This window comes from Arachis hypogaea, chromosome 19 (assembly GCF_003086295.3).
Source record: "Arachis hypogaea cultivar Tifrunner chromosome 19, arahy.Tifrunner.gnm2.J5K5, whole genome shotgun sequence".
In the NCBI taxonomy this organism is placed as follows: Eukaryota; Viridiplantae; Streptophyta; class Magnoliopsida; order Fabales; family Fabaceae; genus Arachis; species Arachis hypogaea.
Window position 1 is genome coordinate 94,325,399 of NC_092054.1, and position 8,638 is coordinate 94,334,036.

General features: G+C 38.1%; 1 non-coding gene across 1 annotated transcript; it reads right to left on the reverse strand.

Annotated features, from left to right (window-relative positions):
* Positions 1-8,080: 8,080 nt before the first annotated feature.
* On the reverse strand, positions 8,081-8,188 carry LOC112782000 (small nucleolar RNA R71). The gene has a single exon (XR_003192745.1). It is a non-coding gene; the product is annotated as a small nucleolar RNA R71 (small nucleolar RNA).
* Positions 8,189-8,638: the final 450 nt, after the last annotated feature.

The window sequence follows — 8,638 nt, forward strand, 5'->3', positions numbered from 1 at the left end:
TAGTAGCAGTATCCAACGTATAAGCCTTTGTTTGGACTCCTTCTTAGCTAATAAATACTTTAGAGCTGCGTGGTCTAAGTACACTACTATTTTAGTACCAAGTAAATAGGCTCGGAATTTATCCAGAGCAAACACAATAGCTAAGAGCTCTTTTTCAGTAGTAGTGTAATTAGACTGAGCAGCGTCAAAAGTTTTAGACGCATAAGCAATGACAAAAGGGTCCTTACCTTCGCGCTGAGCCAGCGCTGCTCCTACTGCATGATTGGAAGCATCGCACATGATTTTAAATGGTTGGCTCCAGTCTGGTCCTCTCACAATTGGAGCTTGAGTCAGGGCGGTCTTCACTGAACTCGAACTCGATATCTTTCTGCAGCAATCTGGATAAAGGTAATGCTACCTTACTGAAGTCCTTAATGAATCTCCTGTAAAAACCTGCATGGCCAAGGAACGAACGGACTTCCCTCACGGAGGAGGGGTAAAGTAAACTAGAAATAACATCTACCATTGCTGGGTCTATAGAGATACCAGTATCAGAAACAACATGCCCTAGAACAATTCCTTGTTTCACCATAAAATGACACTTTTCAAAATTTAAAACAAGGTTTGAACTAACTGACGTTAGGATTTTTGCCAGTAAAGAATTTTATAAAAAAACAGTAGCGTTGTAGGTATAGTTTCTAAACCAACAGAAATCCCTTCGTACAAACATTTTGGTTGTCACAAGTAACAAACCCCTAATTAAATTGATAACCGAAGTATTCAAACATCGGGTCGTCTTCTCAAGGAACTGTAGGGAAGTATGTTCTTATTATTGGTTATGAAGATTGTAAATTGGGGTTTTTAAGATGAGGAGCAAGTAATTTAAATTGCAATTGAAATAAGTAAAAGACTGTAAAGTAAATAAATAACTATAGAATAAACTTTTGGCAAGGTATGAGAAATTAGAAGTCCTATCCTAGTTACCCTTATTAATGAGGATTAAGATTGAATCTTAATTCCACTCAGTTAGTCTTTACTTAAAGTAAGAAAAGTCAAGTGACTAATTAGTTAGATCCTCAAATCTTAGTTAATCCCTAAGGAAAGATTGGGATTGTTGAGGTTCAATTCAATTAGCAAAGATAACAATTATCAATCATATTTGAGTTTGATAACTCCTGAGTTACTGATTTCTTAACCAAGACCAAAAGGGAAAAAAGTAAATCTACTGGAATAAAAATGTCTTCAGATTGGAAGCAACAGTAATATAAATAAAGGAGAGCAATAATAAACTGAAAAACTTCAATTAACATTAATTCAAAGGAGTAATCTGTAACATGGAAGAGTTCATAAATTAAATTGAAAAGATAAATAAAAAGGAATGTTGAACCTGATAAAAAGATAATCCTGAAAACGAATAAAATCCTAAATCTAAATCCTAATCCTAGAGAGAGAGGAGAGAACCTCCCTCAAAATTAAATCTAAATCATGAAAAGTAACTAATTGGCGACTCTCCCTGAATGGATGCATTCCCTCACTTCATAACCTCTGATCTGTGCCTTCTGGACTTGGATTTGGGACAAAAAGGGCTTCAGAAATCGCTGGGAGCGTTTTCTGTAATTTCTGGTGCGTGGCCTCTGTCACGCGGCCGCGTGGGTCATGTGGTCGCGTCACCCAGAGTTTTCCTTATCGCGCGGTCGCGTCAGTCATGCGTCCGTGTCATATGCGTTTCGCTTAAGGCGCGCGATCGCATCAAGCACGCGGTCACGTCGCTGTTAATTCGTGCTGGCATACGGCGGCGTCGTCCATGCGATCGCGTCACTGCCTGTTTCTTCAAAAACTTCGTTTTATGCTTTGCTTCCAATTTTGTATGTTTCCTTTCCATCCTTTAAGTCATTCCTGCCTTAGAAGATCTGAAATTACTCAACACACGAATCACGGCATCGAATGGTAATAAAGGGAAATTGAAATAATTACTTTTAAAGCATAGGAAACATGTTTTTCACATACATCACATAATAAGGAAGGGAAAGTAAAACCATGCAATTAATATGAATAAGTGAGTGAAGGATTAAATAAATCACTTAAATTAGGCACAGAATGTATCATAAAATATGGGTTTATCACTAACACACCTGTCTAATACTCTAGATAAACTATCCAAGCAAAGGCTAAATGAATCACCATATGCGCTAAAGTCATCCATAAAAATTTCCATAAACAAGTCTCAATAAGGTCAGAGAAAAGACTCATCATGCACCTTTGGAAAGTAGCTGGTGCATTGCATAAACCAAAAGGCATTCTCTTATAGGCATAAGTTCCAAAAGGACATGTAAAAGTATTCTTTTCCTGATCCTCAGAGGCTATATGAATTTGAAAGTAGCCTGTATAACCATCTAAAAAGCACTAATGGGATTTACCTGACAGGCGATCAAGCATCTGATCAATGAATGGCAAGGGGTAATGATCCTTGCGAGTGGCTTGGTTGAGACGCCTATAGTCAATGCAAACTCTCCATGAATTCTGCACTCTAGTTGTCAGAAGCTTTCCTTTCTCATTTCTTACTGTTGTGACTCCAGACTTCTTGGGCACCACTTGTACTAGACTGACCCATTCGTTATCTGAGATGGGATAAATGATATCTGCTTCAAGTAGCCTGGTCACTTCCTTCTTGACAACTTCTAAGATGGTGGGATTCAATCTCCTTTGAGGTTGACGGATAGGTTTTGCTCCCTCTTCTAAGAATATTCTGAACTCACAAACTTGAGGGTTGATACCCACTATATCCGCCAAGCTCCATCCAATCGCTTTCTTATGTTTTCTCAGTACACTGAGTAGCTGTTCTTCTTGTTGGGAAGTGAGCTCCGTCGCAATAATAACTGGAAACTTCTTCTTGTCCTCAAGGTAAGCATACTTGAGGTGTGGAAGGAGGGGTTTTAATTCTAATTTCTGCTCATGGCCAGGCTCTGGATTATCCGGAGCTGGTGATAATGGTAAAGTGCTCTCATTGTCCTCTGAAAATGTCCCCACACTTGGACCTTGCCCTATGTACTTCTATTCTAATTCTTCCTGGTGAACTTCAGCTACGGTTTCATCAATAATGTCACACTGGGAGATAGAATGATCTTCCGGAGGATGCTTCATAGCTTCATTTAAACTGAATTTCACTATTCTGCCATCTATTTCAAAAGAATAAGTTCCTGAAAATGCGTCCATCTTGAACTTTGAAGTCTTCAGGAATGGTCTTCCAAGTAGAATTGAGGATGGCCTCCCGGAGTCAGTAGGGGGCATTTCCAGGATATAGAAATCAATGGGAAACATGAGCTCCTTGATGCTCACTAATATATCTTCAGCAACTCCAATCACTGTGATAATGCTTTTATCTGCCAACACAAAACGAGCTACCGACCTTTTTAAGGGAGGGAGCCTTAAAGCATTATATATAGACAAAGGCATTATACTAACACACGCTCCTAAATAACACATACATTCAGAAAGTATTACACCTCCAATAGTACAGTTAACCATACATGGGCCTGGATCACTACATTTTTCAGGTATACCTCCCAGTAAAGCAGAGATAGAACTACCTAAAGGAATGGTTTCTAATTTATTAATTTTATCCTTATGTATACTTAAATCCTTTAGAAACTTCGCGTATTTAGGTACCTGTTGAATAACCTCAAAAAGGGGAACGGTTACCTCAACCTTTTTGAATATTTCTACCATTTTAGGATCGAGTTCCATCTACTTCCTGGGCTTCCTTGTGAGTTGTGGAAAGGGGACAGGACGGGTGTTATCCGCAGTTTCAGCATCCTTTGGTGCTTCACCCTGTGGTTGAGTTTCCTCTTCTTTAACTATGTCCTGTGTGTCCTCTTCCTCTTCAGCATCTTCCATTTCCACTGCATCTTCAGCTGAGGTGTGCTCTGGTGGACTTGGCTCCTCTTGTTTCCTCTCCTTCAATGTGGTTCCGGATCTCAGAGTGATGGCATTGATCCCACCCTTGGGATTAGGTAAGGGTTAAGAAGGAAGTCCACTGGAGCTCGAAGGTTGGTTGGTGGAGTTATTTAGTGATCCAATCTGTGAGACAAGAGCTTGCAAGGTAGAGTTCAGACCATTTAGGGTAGAAGTAAGGTTGTTTTCCATGGCCTGCTGTCTCCGATCAATAGAGTGTAATAACTCATCATTAGAAGATGAAGAGGAATAAGTGATCTGAGGGGTCTGCTGAGATGCTTGAGGATGCCCTAGATGAGGTGCTTTGTAGGTCTGATTCTGATTCTGCTATCTGATGTTGTTACTGTTATTCCACCTCTGGTTTCCATTGTTATCTCTGCCTCCTCTGTTATGATTGTCCCTTGATGAGCGGATAATTTATACGCTTTTTGGCATTGTTTTTAATATATTTTTAGTATATTTTAATTAGTTTTTATTATATTTTTATTATTTTTTATTTAAAAACCATATTTCTGGACTTTACTATGAGTTTGTGTATTTTTCTGCGATTTCAGGTATTTTCTGGCTGAAATTGAGGGACCTGAGCAATAATCTGATTCAGAGGCTGAAAAAGGACTGCATATGCTGTTGGATTCTGACCTCCTTGCACTCAAAGTGGATTTTCTGGAGCTACAGAAGCCCAATTGGCGTGCTCTCAATTGCGTTAGAAAGTAGACATCCTGGGCTTTCCAGCAATATATAATAGTCCATACTTTGCTCGAGATTTGATGGCCCAAACAGGCGTTCCAAGTCAGCTCAAGAATTTTGGCGTTTAACTCCGAAACTGGCACAAAAGCTGGCGTTTAACTCCAAGAAAATTCTCTACACGAAAATGCTTCAATGCTCAGCCCAAGCACACACCAAGGGGCCCAGAAGAAGATTTCTGCATTAATTACTGATTTCTATAACCCTAGGCTACTAGTTTTCTATAAATAGGACCTTTTGCTATTGTATTTTCATATACTTGATATACTTTGGATACTTTGATAGACCTTTTCACGTTTGGGGCTGGCCTCACGGCCATGCCTAGACTTTGTTCTTATGTATTCTCAACGGTGGAGTTTCTACACACCATAGATTAAGGTGTGGAGCTCTGCTGTTCTTCATGAATTAATACAAAGTACTATTGTTTTTCTATTCAACTCAAGTATATTTCTTCTCCAAGATATTCATTCGTTCTTCAACTTGATGAATGTGATGATCCGTCACACTCATCATCATTCTCACCTATGAACATGTGCCTGACAACCACCTCTGTTCTACTAGCAATGGCTTGAATGCGTATCTCTTGGGTTTCTAATCTAAGATGGGAACCTTCGTGGTATAGGCTAGAATTATTGGCGGCCATTTTTGAGATCCGGAAAGTCTAAACCTTGTCTGTGGTATTCCGAGTAGGGTCTGGGAAGGGATGGCTGTGACGAGCTTCAAACTCGCGATTGTGGGGCGTGTGACAGACGCAAAAGGATCAATGGATCCTATTCCAACATGATCGAGAACCGACAGATGATTAGCCGATGTTGTGACAGAGCATCAGGACCATTTTCACTGAGAGGACGGGATGTAGCCATTGACAACGGTGATGCCCAACATAAAGCTTGCCATGGAAAGGAGTATGAATGATTGGAAGAAGGCAATAGGAAAACAGAGGTTCAAGGGGAACAAAGCATCTTCATACGCTTATCTGAAATCCACCAATGAATTACATAAGTATCTCTATCTTTATTTTATGTTTATTTTCATCACCTTAAACTCCATAACCATTTGAATCCGCCTGACTGAGATTTACAAGATAACCATATCTTGCTTCAAGCCGACAATCTCCGTGGGATCGACCCTTACTCACGTAAGGTTTATTACTTGGACGACCCAGTGCACTTGCTGGTTAGTTGTGCGGAATTGTGACAAAGTGTGATTCACGTTTGAGAGCTCCAAGTCTTTGGCGCCATTGTTGATGATCACAATTTTGTGCACCAAGTTTTTGGCGCCGTTGCCGGGGATTGTTCGAGTTTGGACAACTGACGGTTCATCTTGTTGCTTAGATTAGGTATCTTTTCTTCAGAATTTTTAAGAATGAATTCTAGAGTTTCAAGGTGATGCTCCTACCATCACAAAAGCTGATTGATTCTCATCAATTTAGCTATTGAATGTAATGTCCTGCTGAAGCTTGGCCAAACATGTCTAATCTTTTTAGACTGAAGCTTTAGACTAACATTACATGATTCCTGGAATTCTTATTAAAAGTTTTGATTCACTTTATTTTCTTTTCCATATAAGTTTCGAAAATAAAAAAAAATTTATAAAATCATAAAAATAAAAAATATTTTATGTTCCTTGTTTGAGTCTAATATCAATTTTTAAGTTTGGTGTCAATTACATGTTTTTATTCTTCTTGCATTTTCGAATTAATATATATTGTTCTTCATTGATCTTCAAGTTGTTCTTGATGATTTCAGTGCTCTGATCTTTAAATTCTCTTGTTTTGTGTGTTTTGTTGTTTCTCATATGCATTCTCAATTTATTGGTGTCTCTTATATGAAAATATTTAAGTTTGGTGTCTTGCATGCATTGTTTATTTGATCTTAGTTGAAATTTTTATTGTTTCTCATCATTAAAAATTCAAAAATATTTTCAAAATTGTGTCTTTTCAAGTCAATAATACAGAGAATTGAAGATTCAGAACATTCAGCAGAGGAATCAAACAGAAAAAGCTGGGCGTTCAAAATGCCCAGTGAAGAAGGAAAACTGGCGTTTAAACGCCAGCCAGAGCACCTGGCTGGGCGTTTAACGCCCAAAAAGGTAGAGTTTTGGGCGTTAAACGCCAGAATGGGCACCATTCTGGGCATTTAACGCCAGGATGACACTAGAGGGAAGATTTTGTTTTTAATTCACATTTTTTTCAAGTCTTCATAATTTTTCAAAATCAAATCTTTTTCAAGTCATATCTTTTCAATCATACCTCTTTCAAAATCAATTTCTTTCCATTTTATATTTATTTTTACTATTTTCAAAAATCCTTGCTATAATTAAAGATTTACTTCAAAATTTTCAAGTTGTTACTTGCCTATTAAGAAAGGATCAAACTTTAAATTTTAAAATCGTATCTTTTAATTTCTTGACAGTCAAGTAATCAACTTTAATTTTAAAAATTTTCTTTTTCTAACTTGATTTTCAATCATATCTTTTCAAACATATCTTTTTAATCACATCTTTTTCAAAATTAATTTTTTCAATCATATCTTTTTCTAATTTCAAAATCTTTTTCAAAAATCACTTTATTTCTTTCCCAATCTTAGTTTTCGAAAATCTCAATCAAATTTTCAAATTTATTTTTAATTATTTCAAAATCTTTTTAAATTATTTTCGAAAATTCTTCCCCTCTTTTCACATCCTTCTATTTAAGGGACCAACACTCCTCCTCAAGGTGCAATTCAAACTCTGTCCCTCTTGATAAGTTCGAATTCTCTTCTATCTACCTCCTCCTTCTATTCTTCTTTTCCTCTGACACCTCAAGGAATCTCTATACTGTGACATAGAGGATTCTCTACTTTCTTGTTCTCTTCTCTTTCATATGAGCAGGAACAAAGATAAAGGCATACTTGTTCAAGCTGATCCTGAACCTAAAAGGACCTTGAAGAGAAAGCTAAGAGAAGCTAAAGAACAATTCTCTTTAGAGGGCCTAACAGAACTCTTCAAAGAATAAGAAACCATGGCAGCCGAAAACAACAACAATGCCAACAATGCAAGGAAGGTGCTTGGTGACTTTACTGCACCTACTCCCGACTTCTATGGGAGAAGCATCTCTATCCCTGCCATTGGAGCAAACAACTTTGAGCTTAAGCCTCAATTAGTTTTTCTAATGCAACAGAATTGCAAGTTTCATGGACTTCCATTGGAGGATCCTCATCAGTTCTTAGCTGAGTTCTTGCAAATCTGTGACACTGTTAGGACCAATGGGGTTGACCCTGAAGTCTACAGACTTATGCTCTTTCCTTTTGCTGTAAGAGACAGAGCTAGAACATGGTTGGATTCACAACCTAAGGAAAGCCTGAACTCTTGGGAAAAGCTAGTCAATGTCTTCTTGGCAAAGTTCTATCCACCTTAAAAATTGAGTAAGCTTAGAGTGGAAGTCCAAACCTTTAGACAGAAGGATGGTGAGTCCCTCTATGAAGCTTGGGAGAGATACAAGTAATTGATCAGAAGGTGCCCTTCTGACATGCTTTTAGAATGGAGCATCATAGGAATCTTCTATGATGGTCTGTCTGAACTATCCAAGATGTCATTGGATAGCTCTGCTGGAGGATCTCTTTATCTGAAGAAGACCCCTGCAGAAGCTCAAGAACTCATTGAAATGGTTGCAAATAACCAATTCATGTACACTTCTGAAAGGAATCCTGTGAATAATGAGATAGCTCAGAAGAAAGGAGTTCTTGAGATTGATACTCTGAATGCCATATTGGCTCAGAATAAAATATTGACCTAACAAGTCAATATGATTTCTCAGAGTCTGTCTAAAATGCAAGCAGCAACAGGCAATACTAAGGAAGCTTCCTCTGAAGAAAAAGCTTATGATCCTGAGAACCCAGCAATGGAAGCGGTGAATTACATGGGAGAATCCTATGGAAACACCTATAATCCTTCATGGAAAAATCATCCAAATCTCTCATGGAAG